General features: G+C 42.1%; 1 protein-coding gene and 1 non-coding gene across 2 annotated transcripts in view; one reads left to right on the top strand and one right to left on the bottom strand.

The window, feature by feature from the left end:
* The window catches only part of OXR1 (oxidation resistance 1), a 259,710-nt gene that overhangs the window by 14,321 nt on the left and 220,237 nt on the right, over positions 1-25,152 (top strand). The gene's annotated exons all lie outside the window — the stretch shown is intronic.
* On the bottom strand, positions 4,602-4,684 carry TRNAL-CAG (transfer RNA leucine (anticodon CAG)). The gene has a single exon. It is a non-coding gene; the product is annotated as a tRNA-Leu (tRNA).

The raw sequence follows: 25,152 nt of genomic DNA, 5'->3' as shown, positions 1-25,152 counted from the left end.
TGATCAGATCTGGGTATATATTATGCTTTGTGATGAGCATATAATGAGATGGTCTCTGCCTTGCTGTATTCTCCTCTAGTCCATGGGCAACATTCATAAAACCAGGATGAGAAAAGTTTGGTGATAGCCATTTGTTTGCTGGAGAAAATTTTAGATGAAGTTAAAAATACTATGTGGTAATATCCTCTCATGTATGACGGTGCAGTGGCGGTAATGGTAGAAGCCCGGCTTGCCCATAAAATTACGTATTTCCCTGAAACCCCTTCAGAGGGATTTCACATAGGGTGTAGGGTCTGCCTCTGTTCTTTCCCCTTCTGGTCAATAAGGGCTCTGCTCACAGGTACAGCTCTGGCTGCAGCTGCCGCACAGGAATAAGGGAATCCTTATTCCTTCTTAATTGAGCGATTGTATTTAATAGAGGCTTGCTGAAAGAAAACTGCTCCTTTGGTAAAGCACAACATCCTTCTGTGGCTTTTACGTCCTGTTTGCATTGGCATCCTGAAATATGTTTGTTTGAAAAAGTGTATAGTCCCTTTCTTTTAAAAAAGAAAAAAAAAAGATTTGTCATTCTCTGTATCTTATTTACCAGAAGCACTCCCTCGTGCACCACTCCAGGGAGATGAAAGATTTCTGAGCTGCTTGTGATTCTGTACTTCTCGCCTTGTGACATTTTCTCACAGGAAATATTCGCAGCATATGCTAATGTTGAGAGTTTGGTCTCAGTCCTTGTGACTAGCAATGGCTAAGATGTATGCAGTTTTAATCTCAGAAAAAGTCGATCATGTGCTTCCTTTAATAATGGAAGTTATTTAAGTCTGGACATCTTGTCTAGCTAATACAATTATTTTGGTTTTAAATTGACTAGAGAGCTGAACATATTCATGTGAAGAGTTTGAACCTAGCCTTACTAAACAGCTTGTATATAAAAGAGTGCAGGTACTGGCGTGTGATTATGAAATAGCTAGCATACATACTGGCAATCAGATTGTTTTAAAAATAATTGTTCTTCTTTCCCTCAAATGCCTCTCTAGATTCTGTCCAGTCCATCTTGTGAAAGTTTCTGAAAGCCAGTTTATAGGAAGAGACTGTCTTCACAGAAATCATTACTATCAGTTAACGTGTGCTTTGCCACAATTTGGTACATATTCTTAATAGTGACTGTAACCTACATAACATATTAACAAAGGATTTGGCAGATTTTTTGTTCTGTGCAGGCCTTTAATTCAGGATAAATGATCTGCTAAAGAACAAGGAATTGAACTTTCTACAGGGATTTCTTGATGAAATCCTGTGATCTTTGTGGTTTATGATGGCCTTGAATTTAACTTTCCCTCTCCCTCTTTTGTTTTGTCGATTATTATAGTCTGTGAATATGAAGAGTTGACTTGGCAGAATATTGTGTTTTACTGTGTAATTATATTGAAAATCCAAATGAAATCTCATCTGCATACCTAATTCACCCATTACAACGTGTTACTAGAAGGGAAATGCTGTTAACTACAAGCTATGCAGAGCTCATGGCTGCAGACTTTGCAACCCGTGGCTCTGTGCATCCTGTTACGTTGCTGCTGTTTCATAGGTCCAGCAACTCCTGTGCAGCCTGTCCAAAATGGAGATTTGAATCAGGGGATGAAATCCTAGGACCTCTCAAGTAACTTGTGAACTCCCATTGGAGTTAGGGTTTTTCTTATCCTGAATGGTGGCCAGAGCCCCGTGCAGTTCTCTCTCTTTCCCCCCATGCAAGGCTCTCAATGGGGATTAAAGTAGAGTCAGAAAGGGACTGTAGAAAAAAGCTACAGTTCTGAATAGGTGTTTGAATGCATAATCTGTTTTGTGAATTCCTTCTCACTAGTAGTTTTCTAGGGTGCTTAAACCATCTCAAATACTGTAGGTACATCTGTTCTGATTTATATGATCTCAATATTCACATTATAATTGAAATGAAGCTAAGGAGGTTCTAGACTTCAAAGTTGCTGTTTTGCTTGTGACATACAATTATTTAATGGTTTTTATCTCTCTCTCTCTCTCTGTTATATTTTTTCCTCAAACATTAGGAAGACTCTGTCAGTTTAGATAAAATAACTTCTAACAATACTTGGATTGATGCCTCTATAAGGTAGATAATACACTACTGTTGTAACTTGTGTTGGTGGGACTTGAAAGACTATAAACAACCAGGATGCTGATTACAGGTTTCATCCAAAATGGATCCCACAGGAAGACCAGCCAGCCCTGCACCCTGCAACTTACAGTTGTGGATTCCTGCTTTAGGCAGCTGCCTATTGATTTTGTAGTATGTCTGGGAGGCCCAAACACACCGGACTTGCTGTGCATTCATAGCAGGTAAATGTGCTGCTTTCAGAATTCCAATACTGGTAGAATTGCTGTCTGGAACATGGAATTAAATACTGACTTAGCATTAACAGTTCAGGAGATGGTGATCTTAACATTGCTTTCTGCGAAGATGTTCTGCACAACATCCCTGTATATGTTGACGGACTGTAGTGCTGCTTGCATAGTAAGAACGGATGGGTTAACACCACCCCATGGGTTAAGGTTGTGGAGACAAACAGATACATATCTTCTGTACACAAAGTATGGTAGATAAGTATTTTGGGGAGGTAAGCAACTCTACTCAGGGAATGTTTGGTAGCATTTCCAGATGGAAAGCATTAGTGACCTTTGTCGGAGTCTGTGTTAATATCATGTAATTAAAACACTTCCTCAGTCTGTTTCTTCCCCTGGAATAATTCGTTAATTCATCTTTTTTAGCTGCAAATTTATAATGATCTAGTGCTATGTGTGTTCAGAGATCATTATTGCATGTCTGCTGAGCATTTGCAGTACTGGATATTTAACATTTACAGCTGATGGTGCTAAAAATCCTAGTCTTCCACTTCATTCATGGGGAGAGTGTTATTGTGACTGATGTTTGTGACCTTGTTTTTCCGAAATACTTTGTAATCCAGAATGTCACTTAAAGTGTGCTTAACTCTAAATATGTAACATGAAAATTTAATTCATTTACTGATTCATACGTGCTTTTGAGAGGTTTTTAAATTTTAACAAAAAAAGAACATAATGCAATATCCAGAGTATTTGGGAGAGCAAGTTAAAAGAAAAAAAAGCAAAAAACCAAAAAAGCTAGTTTTGAGATGGAAGCTGTAGTTTTAGGAAACATCTGGAGCCAAAATAACAGCTCACCTCTGGCAAAAGGAAGAGAGAGGGAGGTTCTGGCTTCTCCTTCTCATGCTCTGCTCCGCTCACTCCTCTGCTCTTGCCACTTAAGCAAGTGCCAGAGCTTTCCAGGCGATTGCCTGGCAGGTGGGTCCCACCCCTAAAGCAGAAGCAGACCAGCTTGGGGGAGTAATGTTTCTTGCTATGTCAGTGAGGCATATAGCCTGACATCCAGCATCAGAGCTAGTGCAGGGAAGATGCAGGGCTAGTGCAGGCACGGTGATGGGGAGGAAGCAGAAACCCCACCAGATTTTGGGGGCTGGATTCTGAACTGCTCCCTTCTTTAGGCTGAGACAATTAGATCTCCCATTTTAATTTAAGACCTCTTTTTTTTTTTTAGAATAGAGTAGAATAGAATAGAATAGAATATTTCAGTTGGAAGGGACCTACAACGATCATCTAGTCCAACTGCCTGACCAATTCAGGGCTGACCAAAAGTTAAAGCATGCTACTAAGGGCATTGTCCAAATGCCTCTTAAACACTGACAGCCTTGGGGCATCGACCGCCTCTCTAGGAAGCCCATTCCAGTGTTTGACCACCCCCTCCGTAAAGAAATGCTTCCCAATGTCCAGTCTAAACCTCCCCTGGTGCAGCTTTGAACCATCCCCATGCATCCTATCACTGGATGCCAGGGAGAAGAGATCAGCACCTCCCTCTCCACTTCCCCTCCTCAGGAAGCTGTAGAGAGCAATGAGGTCGCCCCTCAGGCTCCTTTTCTCCAAACTAGACAAGCCCAAAGTCCTTAGCCGCTCCTCACAGGACATGCCTTCCAGCCCTCTCACCAGCTTTGTTGCCCTCCTCTGGACACACTCAAGTCCCTTCACATTCTTCTTAAGTTGTGGGGCCCAGAACTGCACACAGTGCTCAAGGCGAGGCGGCACCAACGCTGAATACAGCAGGATAACCACCTCTTTTGACCAGCTGGTGATGCTGTGTTTGATGCACCCCGGATGCGGTTTGCCCTCTTGGCTGCCAGAGCACACCGCTGACTCCTGTTGAGCCTGCTGTTGACCAGCAGCCCCAGATCCCTTTCTGCAGGGCTGCTCTCCAGCCACTCCTCTCCCAGTTCTTACTTGTGCCCAGCGTTACTCTGTCCTAGGTACAGAGTCCGGCATTTGGACTTGTTAAATTTCATCCCATTAATCTTAGCCCAGTGCTCCAATCTATCTAGATCCTTCTGCAAGGCCTCTTGTCCCTCAAGAGAGTCAAGAGCACCTCCCGGTTTAGTACCATCAGCAAACTGGCTAATGGTGCATTCAACTCCTGCATCCACGATCGTTGATAAATGTATCGAACAGGACTGGCCCTAGAATTGAACCCTGAGGGAGCCAATCGCCAGCCAGACGTAGCCCCAAAAGGGAGCTGTCAGAAGTGGGATTCGAACCCACGCCTCCAGAGGAGACTGCGACCTGAACGCAGCGCCTTAGACCGCTCGGCCATCCTGACCCATGGGGTGCTGCTGCTACTACTGTATAATTCGTGTATTTGTAGATATTTTTAGTGATGCTATATTGTACTATTTTTCTCACACAGAGAATGTTAAAAAAATACTCCAAACTGAAATGTATATTGTGTTGAATCTAATGTAACTATAATAACTGATGTTAGTTTGGTACATGCAGCTGTTTCATTCTGTGAGTACCTGAGTGTTAGTGTGTTGAGAAAGAAGCAGGGACTGTTGCACATAAATTACGTATGCCATGTAGCAGAAGTTTGAAGGTGTACAGAAATGAATAAAAATGCGGTATGTTGCACAAGGGCATTGCTTAAGGCTGATTTGTTTCCTGTAATGTCTATGAAAATCCCCTTGAGACAGGTACAAGTTATTCATGGTGAGAGTTCTCTGTGACATTTGAAAGGGGACTGTGAGACTGAAACAAATTGTATGTCCCCGTGCTGCATTTTTATAAAAGGAATTCATGTACTTGAAAGCTGCATCCAGGAAGCTCTAAACATACAAATTTGGTCAGGATTTGAGAGTAAAAGTCAATATCGAAGGCAAGAGGTATACTTGTTTGGGAGCATCAGCATTAAAATCCAAAGGCTCTGTTTGGAATGTAAGTTTAATAGAAAAATCGAATTTTGGAATGGGACAACCAGAAACTGACTATTGGAAATGGCAAGTATACCTCTCGCCCCAAAATGTAATTATTCCCCAGAACCTTAAGGAACAATATTTTCCAATGGCAAAAAAGGCTACAGTCTCTACTAGATCAGTCAGAAATTGATACTGATTTATTTTATTTGGTACTGGTATTGAAGGAAAACAGTTGCTACTGTTTGGAGAAACTAGTTCTTCTGGCTCCAGTTTGTCAATGTCTTTCTCGCAATGGGGAGCCCAAAGTGCTGGACCCAGTACTCTAATGCAGTCTCACTGGTGCCGAGTAGAGGGAAATAATGACTTGTCTTAACCTGCTGGCCACGTCCTTCCTTGGAGATACACAAGAGTTGACTGGACGAGGCCCTGTCTTGTCCTGACTTCAGAGTTAGATCTGTCTTCAGTTGGCCCTGCTTTGAGAAAGGTGTTAGAGCAGGTAAGTGCCAAAGGTCCCCTCAAACCTAAAACCTGTGATTCTACAATTATGTGCCATAATTTTGAACAATTTTATGAAACAACACTCTTATGAATTGAGAGTATTATGCTGTGTCTTGGATATGCAGTGAATGTGTCCTAAACCTTTGCATTTTTACACTTGTACTCATTCTAGGGCAACAAGTAGTCTTGTCTGAGTCCTAACTGTATGTAAAGACTAGCCTATATAACCAATATTTTTATAACATACTGAAAATGTTATGCTTCTTGTTATGCTGGGAGACAGAAGGTATGCTGTAATGCATTTCAGCGTTCCAGTCTTGGAGAAAGAACAGGCCTGGTTGACTTCCTGGGAGGGATTCTTTGATGGGCAGAGGTGCAATTTTCCCATATTTAGAATTAGTAATATATTTAAATGCTGTGGAAACAGGGACTTGGTACCAAAGGTCACAAAACCTGTTTACGTGGAGTCAGTAGTTTTGCCCCAATCGGAGTCCTAGCCAATATGGTGATGGTGGTTTTTGGTTTGTTTTTTTTTTTTTAACCCATAACTGGTGGAGTTGACAGAAACAGAATTATACCAGTTTTGGTAAGTCTTCTTGCCCCCTGTAGCAAGATGGGCAGAGTCCAATAAGCAGAAACACAGGTGGCATAGGTATGGCCATCGAAGGCTACTCATAGAGTAGCAACTCCAGAATGAGCTGGGGTTGTGTCCTGGTTTCGGCTAGGACAGAGTTAATTTTCTTCCTAGTAGCTGGTATAGTGCTGTGTTTTGGATTTAGTAGGAAAAGAATGTTGATAACACACTGATGGTTTTAGTTGTTGCTAAGTAGTGTTTATACTAAGTCAAGGATTTTTCAGCTTCTCATGCCCAGCCAGCAAGAAGGCTGGAGGGGCACAAGAAGCTGGGAGGGGACACCGCCAGGACAGCTGACCCAAACTGGCCAAAGAGCTATTCCATACCATATGACATCATGCCCAGTATATAAACTGGGGGGAGTTAACTGGGAGGGGCGGATCGCGGCTCAGGAACTAACTGGGCATCGGTCAACGAGTGGTGAGCAATTGCATTGTGCACCACTTGCTTTGTATAGTTTAATTCTTTTAGTATTACTATTGTCATATTATTATTATCATTATCACTGTTTTTCATTCCTTTCTGTCCTATTAAACTGTCTTTATCTCAACCCACGAGGTTTTTTTTTCCTGATTCTCTCCCCCATCCCACTGGGTGGGGGGCAGTGAGCGAGTGGCTGCGTGGTGCTTAGCTGCCGGCTGGGGTTAAACCACGACAGGTTGCAACCTACACCCTTTCTCCTATCAGCACGTAGCTGTTTGGGTCTTCAGCCAGCAGCTCCAAAACCTTATGTTCACCTTGTGGACCTTGCACAAGGAAGACTTGTCTTGCAGAACCAAGTGCATACTACACATACAGTGACTTCAGTGAAGAATCAGCCCAAGTCTACTCCTAGACATCACCAGTGTCTCCTTTACCAGTGGGAATTTTTTGGCCCAGAACTTCAGTCGTTAACTCCCAGGGTGTTGCCCAAAAATCTGCTGATCCAGCTAACTTACAGGTCAAACTGTAGCGGTACTTAGTATCCAAAGGGTGGATTCAGCCCTGATTGCTGACCCATGACTCAATTTCATATAGCAGTTGCCATACTGACTGAATTGAGCTCTAGTAAGCGAACTGGAAACCTCAATAAAAATTACATATTTATAAAGAAGTATGTATTCCCCAACTGCTTTGACACAGACTTAACTAACTGCCTATCCATCACACAACCAGACTCATTGGATTTGAGGCTGAAGGTTGTTCTGTTGCAGGATGTTGACGGGCTCCAGCAAATGTGTTCCTCAGCCACTGAAAAGAAAGTCCCTGGGACGTGAGGTGCATTGGCATTATCCATCGGAAGGGTTAGCTCTACTGGTTCCTGAGTACATGTTCTGATGATAGCAGGTGAAGAAGAGGAAGCAGTCCTGTTGGTTATCCTTGCTGATATTCCCTTGTACGTCTTTATGCTGGTGCTCAACCTAAAATTTCAATAATGGACTCCTATACTTAGCAAATTGGAGAAGATCTGATTCCATTTTGCATTATTTGTGTATGCAACAAAAAGCAGTGCAAATTCTGAGTTTCGTTTTCAGAATACCTGATGACAGCCTACATTGTTCTAGAAGGTTCAATGGGATAATGGAAAATACTGAAAAATAATTTTAATGTGGCTGTGCATAATAAAATCCTTAGTAAAAACTTGCCCTCTGAAAGCATATTTGAAGAATCAAGTTAAGAATAATGCTAAACCCATATAAGCTAGTGTGAAAATATCGGCAATGATCACGCTGATCAATGGAGCTTCAAGTGCTGTTCACATTACAGTGAATTAATGGATTTAATCAGAGTAACAGGAAACATTTGGGGGCAAAAGTGTCTTTCCTCAAATAGAACTTATTGAATACTAGGATTTTTCTTTTATTTGTATTTTTTCCCTTGGGAGTTTACAGCTATTGTACCTGCCTGTAATGTCAGTTGATGAGGCTCATAATTTTGTGGATGTTACATGATGCTTCATAAAAGCATCTTTCTCCAAGTGATGGAGAAGCCAACAAGGAGAGGTGCTATGCTGGACCTTGTTCTCACCAACAAGGAGGGGCTGGTGGGGAATGTGAAGCTCAAGGGCAGCCTTGGCTGCAGTGACCATGAAATGGCGGAGTTCAAGATCCTTAGGGCAGCGAGGAGGGCACACAGCAAGCCCGCTACCCTGGACTTTAGGAGAGCAGACTTTGGCCTCTTCAGGGATCTGCTTCATAGAGTACCATGGGATAAAGCCCTGGAGGGAAGAGGGGCCCAAGAAAGCTGGTTAATATTCAAGGATCACTTCCTCCAAGCTCAGAAGCGATGCATCCCAACAAAGAGGGAGTCAGGCAAAAGCGCCAGGAGGCCTACATGGATGAACAAGGAGCTCCTGGACAAACTCAAACACAACAAGGAAGCCTACAGAGGGTGGAAGCAAGGACAGGTAGCCTGGGAGGAATACAGAGAAATTGTCTGAGCAGCCAGGGATCAGGTTAGGAAAGCTAAAGCCCTGACAGAATTAAATCTGGCCAGGGATGTAAAGGGCAACAAGAAAAGCTTCTATAGGTATGTCAGTGATAAAAGGAAGACTAGGGAAAGAGTGGGCCCTCTCTGGAAGAGAATGGGAGACCTGGTTACCCGGGATATGGAGAAGGCTGAGGTACTCAATGACTTTTTTGCCTCGGTCTTCACCGACAAGTGCTCCAGCCACACCGCCCAAGTCGCAGAAGGCAAAGGCAGGGACTAGGAGAATGAAGAACTGCCCACTGTAGGAGAAGATCAGGTTCGAGACCATCAAAGGAACCTGAAGGTGCACAAGTCCATGGGACCTGATGAGATGCATCCGTGGGTCCTGAGGGAACTGGCGGATGAAGTGGCTAAGCCACTATCCATCATATTTGAGAAGCTGTGGCAATCCAGTGAAGTTCCCACTGACTGGAAAAGGGGAAACATAGCCCCCATTTTTAAAAAGGGAAAAAAGGAAGACCTGGGGAGCAACAGGCCAGTCAGTCTCACCTCTGTGTCTGGCAAGATCATGGAGCAGATCCTCCTGGAAACTCTGCTAAGGCACACGGAAAATAAGGAGGTGATCGGTGACAGCCAGCATGGCTTCACTAAGGGCAAATCGTGCCTGACAAATTTGGTGGCCTTCTACGATGGGGTTACAGCGTTGGTGGACAAGGGAAGAGCAACTGATGTCATCTACCTGGACTTGTGCAAAGCATTTGACACTGTCCCGCACAACATCCTTGTCTCTAAATTGGAGAGACATGGATTTGATGGATGGACTACTCGGTGGATAAGGACTTGGCTGGATGGTCACACTCAAAGAGTTGCAGTCAACGGCTTGACGTCCAAGTGGAGAGCAGTGATGAGTGGCGTTCCTCAGGGGTCGGTATTGGGACTGGCGCTGTTTAACATCTTTGTTGGCGACATGGACAGTGGGATTGAGTGCACCCTCAGCAAGTTGGCAGGCGACACCAAGCTGTGTGGTGCGGTCAACAGGCTGGAGGGAAGGGTTGCCATCCACAGGGACCTTGACAGGCTTGAGAGGTGGGCCTGTGCGAACCTCCTGAAGTTCAACAAGGCCAAGTGCAAGGTCCTGCACATGGGTCGAGGCAATCCCAAGCACAAATACAGGCTGGGCAGAGAATGGATTGAGAGTAGTCCTGCGGAGAAGGACTTGGGGGTGTTAGTCAACGAGAAGCTCAACATGACCTGGCAATGTGTGTTTGCAGCCCAGAAAGCCAACCGTATCCTGGGCTGCATCAAAAGAAGTATGACCAGCAGGTCAAGGGAGGTGATTCTCCCCCTCTACTCCGCTCTCATGAGGCCCCACCTGGAGTACTGCATTCAGCTCTGGGGCCCCCAACATAAGAAGGACATGGACCTGTTGGAGCGAGTCCAGAGGCGGGCCACGAAGATGATCAGAGGGCTGGAGCACCTCTCCTCTGAAGACAGGCTGAGAGAGTTGGGGTGGTTCAGCCTGGAGAAGAGAAGGCTCCGGGGAGACCTTATAGCAGCCTTCCAGTACCTAAAGGGGGCCTACAAGAAAGCTGGAGAGGGACTTTTTACAAGGGCATGTAGTGATAGGAGAAGGGTAAGGGGTTTAAACTGGAAGAGGGTAGATTTAGATTAGATGAAGAAGTTCTTCACTGTGAGGGTGGTGAGGCACTGGAACAGGTTGCCCAGAGAGGTTGTGGCTGCCCCCTCCCTGGCAGTGTTCAAGGCCAGGTTGGATGGGGCTTTGAGCAACCTGGTCTAGTGGAAGGTGTCCCTGCCCATGGCAGGGGGGTTGGAACTAGATGATCTTTAAGGTCCCTTCCAATACAAACAATTCTATGATTCTGTGAAAACTCTTTACAATTAGAAGGGGAAACAATGTTTGTAAATTCTGGTTTTATTTTGGGCAAAATTCAGAAATAACAGGTAGCAACAAGGGAGTTTCCAAATTCAAGAGAGTGGCCAGACTCTGCACATGGATGTGGGTACACAGTTTTTTCTGATTCTTCTCCAGCTGCTGGGTGTCACTGCCTAAACACTTTCTGGAAAAAGAGATTTAACCCAAGACCATTACAGCTGAAATGCTATGCAGAATGGTGAGCTAAGCTGGCAGGTCTTGGGGCTGTAACTTTCTCACCCAGCACATCTGGGAAGAGAAAGTAATATGTACTCATCGCCTAAGCTTACATCTGTACAACCCTGTCAAAAACCAGTGAAGCTGCAGGGGTCTGAGGTTAGTGATGCTATGCAGTTTTAATACTGAATTTGAAATTGTTCTTGTAGATGTCATGGTAAAGCTTACTGTGCTGTAGTGATTTACACTGACATCAGTGTACAGTAGGAGTTGATCTACTTAAATGCTGGGCCCAGCATCTCCAGCACTGGAGAGGAAAGGCATGACAACATCCCTTGATATCAAAGGCCTCTCTCCCACCTTTTCTATCCCTCCTCTGTCACTCGATAGCCCTTCCTTGGCCATTCTGGGTTTCTGTCCTGCTTTAAGCAAAGCCACTCACAAAGTGAGGGCATCTTTTGTGCTTTTGTGCTGTTCTTTCTCTGAACGGGAGAGTTGTTTTCCTCCTTATGTTTCAGGGCTCTTCCTGCGGGCCCTGAAAGAAATACTTACTAATTCAAAAAGAATGGCTGAATCCTGTGGGACCAATGCATATCCTTCCAGAGAGAAAGTGGAGTATGTTATATGGATGATAATGAGGTTAAATGTGGTTAAATGGAGACTTGCTTTAAAAATATGATGCCTTTTCAATATTTTATAACTTCACATTTTGCCCCTAGTTCTGCAAATGCAAATGTGGTTAAGTTTACAGGTACCACTAGTCCTGTTGTCACACATTTTTGGTTGCACCAACAGTAATATAAAGCGATGCATAGACTCAAAATGTTGTCAGGAACCCGGGAAGCTCTCTTCCTGCCCCCTGTAATCTTTAGGGACCTGACTCACTGCTTTATATTAAAAATATATTTACATCAGTAGCAGAAACAGATTGTGAGCTAGAAATGAGACTGCTGTGCGTCGGGACCGTGTTGTCTCAGCTGCCAGCTATCTTTGCAGCAGAACTTGTTGTGGTCACAGGTAGGAATGGGCTTGAATAGTAATAGAGGCTTTGTCTTGGGCATATTCCATTCATTCTAGTGGGAATTAGAGATTTGAGGGGGCAGCTGAGAAAAAAAATAATCTTTGTTTTACTCTATTCACATGGGTCTTCTCTATGAAATAACTTATCCTCAAAACACCTTATAAGTAAGAATGGTCATAAACCTCCTTTGAATTAAGTACATTACCTTAAATTCCCCAAATTAGTAAACTACATTGGAAGATATAAAGCAGATTAAATGTGTGGAACCCTGTGGTCTTTATAGGAAATCGGAAATACTAGAGAAGGCTGGCATAGCATGTCTGCACTGTCTGTGATGATAGCAGAAAACGCCTCAGGAGCATATGTTATCAGCAGGATCCAGAAGAGGTACATCATCCGTGTGGGTGGCAGGGGAGGGAGAATTCCTTCTATCCCCTGAAACTGATGCCAAGTATCAGCTTTTCTTCCTCCCAAATCACTATTTCATCATGAACTTGAGCACCAACTGGAGAGCTCTTTGCTCTGTGATTGCTGCCTGTTGAGCTGGAATAACTTTTTTTCTTAATACTTTTAATTCCAAAGTGTAAATTGAGGAATTCTTCAAAACAAAAAGATAGAACTGTCTTTATTTTAATGATCATGTCTGCTGTTCCCAAGAGTCATGAGTATGGGCTTTTGTTCCCATTTAGGGTAAAAGGCGTTAACAGCTGTGAGGGTAGTAAGTGGATTTCTTGTCCACTTTCATTAGAACAAATTCAAATGAAGAGCTGAGCTCAATCTTGTTCCTGACCTGTCCTCTTCCTGTCCAGTAACCTTTCAGCTCCATTTATGACTACAAATACAGGGTGTGGATGTGGGTGTGTATTCAACATGACTGCAGTAGAAGGTAACTTGACAGCTGACACTGGGGCAGAACCTGACCTGCAAGATCGTAATTACTAATTGATGAGTAAGCATCTAACCTGACTTTCAGCTTCCAGCTCGTGTTCTAGCAAAGAAAAATATCATTGTGCTTGTTTGGAAAAGACACGAAAGAGAGAATCTGTAAATCATTGGAGATGTGGTAAGCATGGAAACTCAGAAATATGGAAAGACAGAATAACTATATTTTGTTATTAACAGTGAATTTATTTTAATTTTTAGATGACAAATTCCTAAAATATTTCAAGCACAACTACACATTTGTACTCTGTTAAGTTCTGTCTTTATTTATAAAGGCGATAGCAGACAAACTATTGCACCTGAAGGAGCTAAGTGTTGCAGCCTTGTGGTAATTAATTGATGTTAAAAGAATCACATGATGTTCTGTTTCCCAGACCCTCAAGTGGAAGAATCAGGGATAAAAGTAGTTTATTGCCTAATCTGTGCTGGAGGCTCTGTGTCCTCTTTTGGTGCTTTCCAGGAAGGCTGAGACATGGTAGAGAAGTTTTAGCTTAAACAGGGCTAAACAGGGTTTGGCTGTTAGACCTGGCTGTGGAGAGCTGGCTGTAACAGAAAGAGACTTGGTGAAGGGGGAGCTCAAGAAGGGCTTGCCTCCTGCTAGCTAGAGGAGGGAGAACTGTATGGGATTATGTAGAGTATTGCAGGTGATTGGCTCTTCCAGATTTTTGCAGGGTAGTAAACAAGCTTCAAAGAAAGGATAGTAAGCTGAATGCAGCTTGGTTTCTATTTCCATGCGATGAAGCCACTTCTTACTTAGTAAAGTTCTACAAAAACTGTAAATCCCAGGCCTGTTAGTACTGGATATTAGTTGTGCTTCGTATCTGCTTTTGGACATTCCAGCCTTTCTCTGCTCTCCAGATGGAAAGGATGGGGTCTGTGGCCATTTGCTCTCTGATACTGTCCTGGTTTCGGCTAGGACAGAGTTAATTTTCTTCCTAGTAGCTGGTATAGTGCTGTGTTTTGGATTTAGTAGGAGAAGAATGTTGATAACACACTGATGTTTTTAGTTGTTGCTAAGTAGTGTTTATACTAGGTCAAGGATTTTTCAGCTTCTCATGCCCAGCCAGCAAGAAGGCTGGAGGGGCACAAGAAGCTGGGAGGGGACACCGCCGGGACAGCTGACCCAAACTGGCCAAAGAGCTATTCCATACCATATGACATCATGCCCAGTATATAAACTGGGGGAGCTGGCTGGGAGGGGCGGATCGCGGCTTGGGAACTAACTGGGTATCGGTCAACGAGTGGTGAGCAATTGCATTGTGCACCACTTGCTTTGTATAGTCTAATTCTTTTAGTATTACTATTGTCATATTATTATTATCACTGTTTTTCATTCCTTTCTGTCCTATTAAACTGTCTTTATCTCAACTCATAAGGGTTTTTTTTCCTGATTCTCTCCCCCATCCCACTGGGTGGGGGGGCAGTGAGCGAGTGGCTGCGTGGTGCTTAGCTGCCGGCTGGGGTTAAACCACGACAGATACACAGGTGAATGTTGCTTCTTAGGTGCAGAGGACAGAGGTACCGAGCTTCCAGCTGATTTTATATGGGCTTATTTGCAAGAAAAAAAGAGTGCAACAAGTGCAGCACTGCTAATTATCACACAATGATGATAATGATACAATATATATTATATAATAAAAATACTAAAATATCTAATGATTGGCATATTATAAAGTGTGGAAGGTTTCTCAAGAGTGTTGTATGTTTGGAAAGTGGGGTTCGTTAGTGCAGTTGTCAATACTAGAGTCTTGTGACTGTGTTATGCAGTATGTAAAGGAAATAAGCAATATGTTAAGTGCAAGATACTTAGCTCTTCACCGTGTACAGAAAATAGTAACCCAGTAACTGGCAAATATTGGCCGTCCCCTTAGACTTCCCTCTTTTTCTAAAAGCAAGATCTTTACACATTTACTTCTCTTATCTCAAAGAGAGATAGTATCTTCTTTCCCTCAAAAGACTTTCTATTTGCATGATTGATATGTTCCTTGCATACTGTGAAGAGGGAATCTCTGCTTCACTCTGATACCCATGCTGACTCCCCATCGTTTGCTCTCCAAACTAACATAAGGACTATTTATGTTTGCAACAAAAAGAAATCATACTGGTTTTGAGTGTGGTTTTCTTGTGGACATTCTAGAAACTGTTTCAGGCTCTTCTTAATATTTAGACAAACTAATATGTTTGCCTTTTGTGGTGTTGCTGTTGACATTTCCTAAGGGAATTGCTGAAGATGTTAACAACTTCCTAGCACAGGCATTCTGTAATGGAATAGTTCTTTGCTTGTGGCCCTGACACAAATTCCTCTTAACTGATGTTTTTGCTGAAAGTAATGGGATTGTGATAACTTCTGTGAGTCAGGGTAAATGTGAATCAGTCCTGGCTATTTTGGGGAGCATAAATGTCTGCTAAACTCCTTAGTGTTTTGCTTCTTGCAGATATAACAAGCATAAGGTGCCAGTTTATTGCGTGCATCAGAGCCTCTGTGCTGCACAGACATCTGCAGTGCAGAGCGGGAATAAAGTCTGCGAGGAGCATTGGTAATTGGCTAAGGCTGATGGCCAGGAGAGCTTGTAACTCAACCAACAGAAGTCAGTTAGAGGCTTGGCTAATTTTGAAGCTAGTAGCCATGGAAAAACAATCACACAGCAGAACTTGTCCTTTTATGTGTAGCGTATGCCCCAAGGGCACTGTAGGTTAGACACAGATTGATGTTACTGTGAGTTTGCTTTTTTAAGCCATGCTTTTGAACCTGTGCGCTGCCATATCTTTAATATCTGGTCAGTACAAATAGTGCATAATTACGTTAGCAATTAACCCAGGACTATCCACTTAGAGAATTTATTTAACCTTTTATGTGTGCAGGTTTTGAAGACTCTTCAAGTAGGTTGGGTTTTGTTCTGGAATCCCTGATTAAAAGTATGAAGCTCTTGCATGCAACCAGACAGCCAGTTTAGCCTGTGGTCTGTATTAAAAATACCCACGTTGTTATCTACAAGAATCAGTTATAGCTTACAATCTTTTAGCAATACAGTATCTTTTTCTGACTGGTCACCATGTATTGCAGCTATGGAACAAATTTTCCTCACAACACATTGCTGTTTTAAAATCTTTTCAGTTGAAAAGCATGCCTGTTTCTGCTATTATCCTAACCTCAGCTGTTATATCCTCTGTGTTTTCAGAGAAATTGTAGAGAAACTTGTTTGCAAGATGGTCGTGCAGCAGCATTTTGGCCATGTTGTTTGTTCCATTTCCGAGCGCTACAGTGGAGGCTTGGGGAGAGGCAGTCTTTGTTGGTCTGTGGCTGTTTCCCTGCCTTGAAAAAGAACAAAAACTGTCAGGAAGAAAGATATTCATCCTAAGGGTAGACTCCAGTTACATTAAATAGAATAGCAGCCACTTGGAGATGAGACTGGAAGGCAGCCAAAAGGACACTGAAATTTTTCAATAGTCTGTCCCTATGCCTGACTTCCAGTGATCGACAGAGAATGTAATTTCAACCTTCAAACTATTCACTGCAACCAAAGGGAACTGAATGCTCTTCCGGCTCTATTTTAAAGAGCATTGTAACCTAGATGAGAAGATACTCTTCTCTCAAATGTGCGTGTTGTTCTACTGTTGCAGTAAATCATTGCAGATGTTACTACTTACCGGTTTAAGTAAATTGTCCTTTTGACTGTCTTGTATGTCTTTCATAAGGAAAAAATGTGGCCTTGACCAGTGGATATAACATAATTTCAATGGGTGTTTTGATTAAGGATTTCTCAGATGGCCCTTGCTGCTTGTAACATTAGCTGGAGGCGGTCAGCCTGGAATTGCCAAGTGAGGTCATGTTTTGAGGCATTAGTATAGTGACGAGATCAACTGACTTTCCTTGTAATGTCTGCAAAAGGGTTTAATTATATGCTGTAACTTCTTTATGAAAATCTCTCATATTTATGTATGTAAAGGCAGATGGCCTGTGACTTACAGCAAGATTACAGCCTCATGAATCTCCAGCAATTTCAGGCATGTATTTGCAGTAATATCTATTCCTTCCTTGTGAGAGATCTCTGTAGCCTCACGTCATTGTACATGAGGCGTAACCCACTGAACCTGGTGATTCATCTCAGCCGAAGCGAGATCAGAACCAGGTCTGCTATCACTAGGTTTCAGGCACTGCTGTTCCCTCCCCAGTGGGATCTCTACATATGTCTTCTGAGGGAAAGGAGGAGCTGAGCCCTTTTTAATTTTAAAACATTGCATTTTAGTGAAAGCGGTGATATGAGGATATATAAAAAATAAACAGTTGCCTTACCTAATGGTTCCTTAATAAAAATCTCATTCCTACTGTCAAATATTTGGGATCTTCTCTGTTAAATTATGTATATTCTAATATTTGTGCAGTGCAGTGTCTATGTTTTCTTTCCTGCTGAAATGTAGAGTTGTATTTGTAATGCCATTTAAAAAAAGGCAACACCCTGCCCCTTCTTTCTGCACATAATGGTAGTGAAATAGTTGCTTCAGTAAATAGGAAAGCAAAGAGGTGGGAGGTGCCCTCTGTGAATATGTTTTGGATGTCAAGAAGTAAACATGACATTCAGCTTCAGAAAGATGAGCTGTAGGATTCAGGAATTGAAAATCATAGGTACAATAGGTATACATACAGGTTCAGTTACCACTGAATAGTGATTTCTCAAAGCTTTTAATGTACTTTATTCTCAGCTTCCCACAGAGTAACCTGCTCTGTTTTGCAGGTAGGTGTCAAAGTACAGGGGAGGTAAATGATCTGCCCAAAGCCCTGTAGTCCCGCCCAGGCCATGGACAATCCCTGAAAGTGCCACTAAGTGGGGCACTTACTGAGATATATGGGGTGTTGCACAGATGTAGAGTCTTATCTAAAGTCCCTAGCGACCACAGCTAGTAATTGTGAAGAGCAGCAGTTACCACTGTGAGTAGTCCATTAGCTTCAACAGAAACTGCGTTGGTGCATTCAAGAGTAAAATAATGTCCTTCCAGTTTTTCATTAAATGTAGGTCGGGCTGCATTCTGTGGTGCTAAAAATCTGGATTTATGACATGTTGGCAGCTGAAGTGCTCTTCAGGCCACATAGTTTTACCCAATAAAATTTTTTAAATGTTTGGCAGATAGAGGAGAAAGAGCCATTTAATAGCCACCTTTAAATTTGGTATTTGGTAAATGCACTAGAATCTAGCGCTCTGACTCAGATTTCTGTCTCTCACTGTGCTTGTGCAGATTCTGTCGCTTCTAAAGACCGTGATCTATGAGATGAAAATAATGACAGATGTTTTCTGTAATGTGGATGGCATGGCTTGCTGGCACGGGGCTCCTGGACTGAAAATGGGCACTACTGTTAGCCATGTCCATCCCGGGAGTTCTTTGGGAAGACAGGGCATCGTTCAGCCAGAGCTGCATCTTACACCTCAGCGTTACACAGGCTTGCAGATGCTGATTACTTCCCAATCTGTTTCATAGAATCATAGAATGGTAGAAGCATGTTTTTCCTATTCCTAGAGGCTGTATAATTTCAATCAGTAGTGTTAAGAACAGAAGATAGAATTATAATACAGGTCACTTATTAGTGAAGATTTAATTTCCTATACTGAAATGTAATGAGGCAGTGTAATATCAGTGATAGTGTCTGTCATGTGATATGGGAACATGTGCCTATTTGAATATATATGCTGTCTCCATGTGTAGTATTACCTTCACAATAATTCTTTAATTTGGAGGTTCCTTACATAGTGTTTGGGTTTTCAAAACAGCGTATCTGTCTAATCTTCCTGATCAGACCTAGCTGTCTGATCAGCTCTGTGAATATATAAAAATGTGCATCTGGTTAATGAGTATTTTGTTGCCAGGGCCTGATTTTCAATGCCAATTTGAGATAGCTGACCTGTGTCTGTACAGGGCAAGTAAAGTTGTGCTGGTTCTTGATGTTCACGGTGTAGAAGAGGTCGGTGGGAAATACAGACAATGATATGTTCGTTTGAATCACTAGGAAGTGGAAGAGCAGCCAAAGGGTGAGGTATACAAAACAATGGATGGCATTAGAAAAGATAATTTAATGCTCATACTACTTTTTGTATTATAAGGCAACACATTCATTTAAAAGAATTTAAAAGGTGTTGGTTTTATGCCTACCAAAAATATATGTATTTTTTTAATACAAAAAGTAATTAACCTGTGGAGCTGGTGCCACAGAGGCAAAAGGTCTAGGGAGTTCAAAAAGACATTCACTCAGCAGTAATGAAACACTCAGGATTTTGTTAAGACAGGGTGATGTTTTTTCTAAGGAATACCAGAAAAATCCTCATTGCTCAGGGAATGAAACTTCTGGCTGACTACAGTCTGGAGGAAGCTTTCCTTGGGTTCTGCTCATTAGTGCTGTCAATAATAGGACTCTCATTCTCACCCTGGATTTCTACACTGTTTTTTGTGGTGTTTTAATTCCCTTTATGTAATGAGGCTAAATCTGGACACACAACTCATGCTAGAAAAAAGTAGGCATAAAGTGAAATGTCGTTCTAAAAGCATTGTCTTCTGCCAAGGTTACTTCTAAGGTCATGGCCAAGCGAAGAGGAGAGTGCAGGCACCACAGCTAGAGCCCACCACTCCATCCACTTCCCATTTCTGCAGTGAAGGAAAAGCTTATTAGGTGAAGGTCTAATGAGTCACATCAGCTGGCATTTCATATGCCATAATAATGGACCACAGTCAAAACATAGTAATTCATATTTCTGTCTGCGGTGTTTATATACAACTGAACAACAATTTACTCACAAAATTAAGACATGTATTGCTGTTATTGCCTCTTTGGTTTTGTTGTAGTTTCTCTTGGGTCATAAAGAGGGTGTGCTTTTTTATTTCAGCATAGAACTACTTTGTCTAATAGAATGGCTTTTGGTCTTTTTCCTGATTATTTTTGTTTTGCCTTTATACACTAGCTAAATGTTTGCTCCATTGTGCTAATGAAACGCGTGAGTTCAGGTTTTCGGTGCTGAAGTGTTGCTTCCTTACTGCCTACTCCATATCCATCTCCATCATCTGTTTGTTCTTAAACTTGCCAATTCTTCTTAATGTGTTGCTTTTATGTGTCTAAGTGGATCAGTGATACCATGAGGCTGAGTGGGATTGTCCCAGTCTTCTTGATTTCTTTCATAAAAATTACTAACTTTTAAACTCTCTTTCAGAGTTCAATAATAGCCACTTTTGATATAACAAAAAAAGAGAGCCTAGACTTTTAAGAATATTCCAAAGAGGCTATAAAACAGACTATCAGATTACTGTTCACTTGAAATGATCAGTGATAGGGAGTTGAAAAGAAAATTTGCATAACTTTTCAAACAGGAAAAGAAAAAAGACAAAATTGGTATCATTATATCAAATGTTATGCTGAAGGGTCTTGCATTTATTTTCTTACAGTTCTCTTTGGCCTGCTGGGTTAGTGGAGGATGATAAGTCATGCTGGACTCACTTCTTCCTCTAGGTTCCAATTTTCTTTTCTCATGTTGAACTTTTAAGCATAAAAATTTTCAGCTGGAGAAAGGATACTTGAATTGATCTGATTATTTGATGGTTGCAAACAATGATTACTTGAGAGTATGATTTACAGCCAAGAACCGTAACGGCACTAAATTTAAGCAGTCAGAAAATTCCTGGATTAAATGTAAAGATAATGTCACATTGGAAGAGTTTAGTTCCTGATGCACTACTGAGTCTTAAATTCACTGTGTAATAGAAAAAATGTAACTGAGAATAAAAGGAGAAAGAAACCACTACATTTTCTCCTGTGAGCCAGCTAGCAGAGTAGTTCTACAGCCTTTCTCACATTTTATTCCTGGACGTAAAATATTCACATACAAAATGTAGAAGTCATCAAATATTCCATACACAAGAAGGAATTCATATGTCTGATTTTTTCTGAGGGACATTCCTCTTTCTATAGACCTTTAGTAGTGTAGAGTAATTCCCTGGAAGGTACAGGAAAGAACGTGAAAACTGATAAACTGCAGAAAATTCAAAAAAGGAATGTGAAGCAGATAGATTGACAAGTTATGGAGGTGATTTTGATCCATGAGAATATAGTAACGCTTCTCAGTGGTTATACCCTGAGGATACCGAATATATCTTTATTCCTGTTTCTCCTCCCCGCCCTCCCTTCACATGCATCACCCAGTGAGTTAACAATGGGCTTTCTGCTCATAAGATTAGACTCTCATTTATAAGTTACATGAGCTTAATGCCAAGTCCCAGCTCTGAATGGTTTTGTGTAATACAGGAAAGGGAACTCTGTTCTCTTTGTAGGTGAATGTTCATTTGAATATTGTTTAAAATAGGAATGACTTGAAAAAAAAGCCTGATTCCCAAAGGAAATTACTGAGGCATCTAGTTTGATAAAGGAGCTTTTAATTTTTCTGCATTGGATGTCATCTTACAAAATTGCTGAGAATTTTGCTGCTGATGTTAGCAGAAGCAGGTTCAATGCCTGGATGATTTCTTTATTAATTGATGTTAGTGTTAGGAATTATCTCCTTATTTTAGCTTGACTTCATTCTTTCTCTTGTGTTCTTTATCACAATTTATGATAGCAAAAAGGCTTGGAAAGGATTATTAAGTCTGTCCCTCTGCCACTTAAAACTGTTACCCATGTTCCATCTTTTTAATGATTGCTTAAATACCCCTTTCTGTCATCCTCATTTTCTAAGACTTTCTTTCTGTATGAACACATAAAATAGTTCTAAGGGAATGTACAAACATATTAGGGGAAGCTTTTTTTTCTCCTCCATATCTCCCAGAAGCCAGCCCCACTTCTGGAGCAGGAACACTATGATAATATCACAGACTTATTATATTAATTACTGTACAATATATCACAAGCTGCTAAGGTCTTGTTCTACAATAAGGCTACCAGTTGTAACGGCACCATGAGGAGATTTAATAGCATTCATGCAGAACCCACTTCATCACCACTTTATAGTATGTGAGATAACAGTTCAATAAATATTCTGGGCCAGCCTAGATGAATTGAAAATTGAATATGAAATTTAAAACACTCTTTGGTTTCTTACCAAAGGTATTGGACATGTACTGTGCATTTGCAACTCCTGTGTGATCAAGATTTGGGTTTTGTTCCTTAGACAAATGATCGTGTTGCTATATTAATTGCAAGTTGACTTCAAATTATTTTGGTATAATTATTACCTTTGTTGGAGGCAGGTTTTAAACCAACAAACACATGTGACCATTTATTACTCATAGAATATGATTAGAATCATTATTAGAATCACTGGAATATGTTACAAACTAAGCATTCTGACTTCAAAAGGCATTGCACATTTAGGCAATTCTAGAATATTTTCTTAAAGCCAAGCTAGGCTGATTCCACATGACAGCAGTCTTAATGAGCCTCAATAAACAGTACGGTTTGTAACCTCAGGCCAACTGCTGAGCAGAAGCCAAAAGCAGTGCTACAGCTTTAGTGAACCCATTACTGTGAAAGATGCTGGATCCTAGAGCGGCCTGAGTCACTCATTGCACAAGAGATGAAACTCCAATAAATACAAATGAATATCCAAGGTGACGGGTGACAACTCTGTGCATATGTGATTTTCTCCGATTTGACAGTGCCTTGATATGGTCTTAAGGCATATGGCTTACTATCAGCCATTTACATTTTTAGCCATTGAAACTTCTGTTTTACTTGCAGACATTACCATTTGAGGCTTGTGGTTTCGTATAAATGTTAAAAATTTCCTTTCCTGACTTTTTGGGCCTAATTCTCAGAGCTACTCAAGATCTAGAACAACCCCTATAAACTGTTAGGATAGTCAACAATGCTGTGGTGGGTTGACCCTGGCTGGATGCCAGGTGCCCACCAAAGCCGCTCTGTCTCTCCCCTCCTCAGCTGGACAGGGGAGAGAAAATATAACAAAAGGCTCGTGGGTCGAGATAAGGACAGGGAGATCACTCAGCAATTACCATCACAGGCAAGACAGACTCGTCCTGGGGAAAAAAAAAATTAATTTATTACCAGTCAAATCAGAGTAGGATAATGAGAAATAAAACCAAATCTTAAAAACACCTTTCCACCACCCCTCCCTTCTTCCTGGGCTTAACTTCACTCCCAATTTTCTCTACCTCCTCCCCCCCGAGTGGCGCAGGGCGACGGGGAATGGGGGTTGTGGTCAGTTCATTGTAAGTTGTCTCTGCTGCTCCTTCCTCCTCAGGGGGAGGACTCCTCACACTCTTCCCCTGCTCCAGCATGCAGTCCCTGCCACAGGAGACAGTCCTTCACAAACTTCTCCAATGTGAGTCCTTCCCATGGGCTGCAGTTCTTCACGAACTGCTCCAGCGTGGGTCCCTTCCATGGGGTGCAGTCCTTCAGGAACAGACTGCTCCAGCGTGGGTCCCCCACGGGGTCACAAGTCCTGCCAGCAAACCTGCTCCAGCGTGGGCTCCTCTCTCCACAAGTCCACAGGTCCTGCCAGGAGCCTGCTCCAGCACGGGCTTCCCACGGGGTCACAGCCTCCTTTGGGCATCCACCTGCTCTGGCATGGCGTCCTCCATGGGCTGCAGGTGGATATCTGCTCCACCATTAACCTCCATGGGCTGCAGGGGGACAGCCTGCCTCACCATGGTCTTCACCACGGGCTGCAGGGGAATCTCTGCTCCGGCGCCTGGAGCACCTCCTCCCCCTCCTTCTTCACTGACCTTGGTGTCTGCGGAGTTGTTTCTCTCACATATTCTCACTCCTCTCTCTGGCTGCAATTGCTGCTGCGCAGTAACTTCTTTTCCCTTTCTTAAATATGTTATCCCAGAGGCGCTACCACCGTCGCTGATGGGCTCAGCCTTGGCCAGCAGCGAGTCCATCTTGGAGCCGGCTGGCATTGGCTCTGTCAGACATGGGGGAAGCTTCTAGCAGCTTCTCACAGAAGCTACCCCTGTACCCGCCTTGCTACCAGAACCTTGCCATGCAAACCCAATACAAATGCTGAAATGCATATGTTTTTTCTGCCAAGTTATGCTTATTTTTATTAAATTCTTCTGAAGGTGAATTGATACAGGAGCTTGCACGAGTGTGAAATGTCTCCAGTCACTTGATGACAAGAAAGTAGTCTTGAGCTGCTTATGGCAAACCCTGTTGCAGGCCCATTTATTCCCTTAAGTTGAAAACAAAGAGCAAATTACTCTATCTTGATTTTTTATTTTGCTAGTCCTTTAATTTTTCCTATCCACTTTTTAAAAACAGTTATTTTTAATAAATAACCCTGAATTTGTTATTTCATTTGGAGACTTTGGTACATCTAGCAAGGAAACATTATAATCAGTTGCTGGAGTCAGATGTAATATTAGCGCATGTTCAAACAAGCTCTCCTTTAGCATTAATGTAACATAAACTGGTTACCATTCTGCAGTATGCCTGCTTTTGCAATGTTGTGGATAGAAATTGGTAGCGATACTGAATTATCACAAATTTACCATGCAACTGTCTATTGAGGTATGGGATAGGATTATCAAATCCTTCCATTTCTTGTTTTGCCCAGATTAAAATTTGAGTATGTTGAAACTCCCAGCCTTAAGCTACCTTGTGTTTTCCAGTGTGGGAGAAAGTATTCTGGGATTTTAAGCCCAGCACAACTTGAGGCCAGTTTAAATCACATAGTCACCTCCTGAGTCACAAGCTTCCCACAAGCCTGTTTCCTACCCTTGGGGCTGTTCTCAGCCCATCTCCCCCCACCAGCACATCCACTGGCCTGGAGCCCCATGAAGGTCCTCAAGAAACAGTCTGCATCACTTGTGAACAAGGTGAGGAAATAGTGGTTAAAAGACCACTCGAGGCAATGTAACTCCTCTTTTAAGGTGCTATGGCTCTCCTAGTCTTCATGAAAATATTCCTAAAGGGTCTCTGGAAATGCAGTATAAATGAATTCAGGGACTGAAAAGAATAGGAAAGAGCAGAGCTGTGTATTTAAGCTTGAAGTGAACAGGGATGCTGAACCAACTGTATGGCTGTTTCTATGCATCAAAGGTATAGACCAAAATAAACAGAAGGGGTGGTGGCACAGGATAAAAAATTTGGTTTTGTACAAGAAAATAGGCAGATTTGTTTACATTGGTGGGCATAGTATATAATGTGCTGGATTGTTTATTCATATTTCCCTGAGTTAATCTTATCAAAAAACCTTAAATCTGAGCAGTTAACCATGTGTGCCAAATTTGTGATCCTTAAATAAGTTTTACCTGTCAGCTTTGCAAAGTTGCT

The sequence above is a fragment of the Gymnogyps californianus genome, chromosome 2 (assembly GCF_018139145.2).
Source record: "Gymnogyps californianus isolate 813 chromosome 2, ASM1813914v2, whole genome shotgun sequence".
NCBI classification, from domain to species: Eukaryota; Metazoa; Chordata; class Aves; order Accipitriformes; family Cathartidae; genus Gymnogyps; species Gymnogyps californianus.
The sequence above is the reverse complement of the archived record's forward strand: the minus strand, read 5'-3'. Positions and strand labels throughout refer to the sequence as shown.